Genomic DNA, 2720 nt, shown 5'->3' with positions numbered 1-2720 from the left:
ACAGACTAATAAAGGAATCTTCATAAATCAATCCAAATACACCAGGAACTTACTCAAAAGATTTGGAATGCAAGACTGCTCAATTGTATTAACTCCTATGGCCACTGTAAATAAGTTAGATTTAAATACTTCTTCTTTAATAGATATAACTAACTACAGAGGTATGATGGGCTCACTCATATATCTGACTGCTAGTAGACTTGGTATCATGTATGCTACCTGTCTATTTGCAAGGTTCCAAGCTAACCCTAGAGAACCTCATCTATTAGATGTGAAATGAATTTTTAAGTATCACAAAGGCACCGTGAATATGGGATTATGGTCGATAAGTGGCATTTATGTCCACTTATAATGCTTTATAAAGGCTCGAATTGGTGTTTTGTACTCAAGTTGTTTTGTATTTGATGTGTTTTTGTAGTGTTTTGCATTTCAGGGCATAATCGGAAGCATGAATGGTTTTACATTATTTTTATGCTAGAAGAGTGTTAGGATGGAGCCTTGATCGTTTTCGTAAAAGAAACCAGCAGTTGAAGGAAAGAAAATAAGAAATTTTACTTTTTCCAGAAGCTCAGCGCGACCGCGCTACACTTGGGAGTGGCCGCGCAGGATCCCAGGGTGGCCGTGCTAGGTCAATTTTGAAGAATCCTGATTCTATTGGAAGACTGATTTTCTGAACTCCTGATTGGTTGTCTGCTATTTAAAGATTCCAAAAAGATGTTTTTCATAACGGAGAGCAATGGGATAACGGCGAGAAGACTTAGGAGCATAATACAATGAAGGAGAAGAAGAACTAGTTTTACTTATAATTCTTTTCTTAAGTTGTATTCTTGGATGCTTGTTTTCTTTGTTGTTTGAACCTAATACTCTTATTAACGTACTCTGATTATCTATTCAGTTTATAAAGACTTAGTTTATTTACCATGCTTTAATCGGAACCCACAGTGATGATGAGTTCAATTATAAACTAATCATTATCGTGGGGTTCTAACAGATTTATTTATGGATTTCAATAGTTAATTTATTTTGATATCTTAGTGGGCGTTGATTGTATGATATCCTAGTATTGGTTGTGTTTATTCGTCTTATGAGACTCGCGAACTTATAAGATAGCGTGTTAATCTCTATTGAAGTGACAATGAATTTAGAGGTTTAGAACTTGCCATGCTAGCATAGGTTCATGTATTTATTATGCATGATTCGTAGGTAATTTTAAAAATTTTACTTGCCCTATGTAATCACAATAGATAACTTGCACATTAAACCTTTTGGTTGTCAAATTCTATAGACATACAGGGTCTCAATATAATTGGTGTCTATTTAGCTTCTATCTCTTTTGTGGATGTTTGGTAGTATGGTATTCGTACAATGAAAGTTGGGATTTACTAGTTTCGTGTTATCTGATTAGTTGTCATCACCATAGCATGCTAAGGTTAAGAACAATGACTTTGATTGAAGTAGTAATGAAGTTACAATCCCATGTTTGTCTCATATAGTTAATTCAATCACTTTAATCTTTTAGTTATTTGCATGTTAGTTTAATTTAGTTATAAAAACATCTCAATTTGTTACCTATCTTTGCATTGAGCGATAATCATACATTAATCATTAGGTGCATAAATTAAACTTAACCTAAACTAGTCTATATGGGAACGAACTAGAAAGAATTCTATATTACTTGCGTACACGTATACTTGCATGTAATTTTAGCGCGTGTTATCATCCTAACAAGTTTTTGGCGCCGCTGCCGGGGACTCGGTGTTAATTTTTAGTTTATGTGCTTGTCATCAGTGGTCATTAAAGTTCACTGACTCAGATATTTTACTTGTTTGCTTTTTTATGTTCCAGGTACTCTAGAGAGCGTTTATGCTAACGTGTTCTCGATCTCGCAAGAGAACACTGGATAAAGCGGAGGAAGAAGTCGTAGTAGAAGAAGAAGTCTTTGTTGAGGAGAAAGTTGAAGAAGAAGCGATTGTTGCAATGAAAGAACCATTAGCAAATCTGAAAACTTTGATGGATTTTTCTCAACCGAAGATTAATGATATTCAGTCTAGCATTGTCAGACCAACCATCGCGGCTAATACTTTTGCAATCAAATCTAGCACGATTCAGACGGTGCAAAATTCAGTCCAGTTTGGGGGTTCTTGAACTGAAGATCCAAATACTCACATTAGGGATTTCATCGAGATCTGCGACACCTTCAGGTTTAATGGTGTTTCTGAAGATATTGTTAAGCTAAGAATTTTCCCATTCTCTCTAAGAGACAAGGCTAAAAGCTGGTTACACTCTCTACCAGCCAGTTCTATTACTACTTGGGAAGATCTGGCTTAAAACTTTCTTACTAAATTCTTCTCTATGGCAAAGACAGCTACAATCAGAAATGCTCTTACTCAATTTGCCAAGCAATCGGGGAAGTCTTTATGTGAAGTTTGGGAGCGTTAGAAGGAGATGCTTAGGAAGTGTCCTCATCATGGGACGCCTGACTGGATAATTATCAACTGCTTTTATAATGGCTTGGGAGCATAATCTAGACCCATGCTTGATGTAGCATCAGGTGGAGCCTTATAGACTAAGAGCTATGATGAAGTTTATGAGTTGATTGAACTAATGGCTGCTAATGAATACCAGAATCGAACTCAAAGGCTACCTCAAGGCAAGGTAGCAGGAATTCTGGAACTGATAGCTGCTCAGCTTAAGGCTTTGACAATGAAGGTGGATTCTTT

The 2720-nt window shown here is 36.2% G+C and overlaps 1 non-coding gene across 1 annotated transcript; it reads right to left on the bottom strand.

Annotated features, from left to right (window-relative positions):
* Nucleotides 1-2367: 2367 nt before the first annotated feature.
* Nucleotides 2368-2474, bottom strand: LOC141669342 (small nucleolar RNA R71). The gene has a single exon (XR_012553629.1). It is a non-coding gene; the product is annotated as a small nucleolar RNA R71 (small nucleolar RNA).
* Nucleotides 2475-2720: the final 246 nt, after the last annotated feature.

This window comes from Apium graveolens, chromosome 6, assembly GCF_009905375.1.
Source record: "Apium graveolens cultivar Ventura chromosome 6, ASM990537v1, whole genome shotgun sequence".
Lineage (NCBI taxonomy): Eukaryota > Viridiplantae > Streptophyta > Magnoliopsida > Apiales > Apiaceae > Apium > Apium graveolens.
Note: the sequence above shows the minus strand (reverse complement) of the source record. Positions and strands in the feature narration are given on the sequence as shown.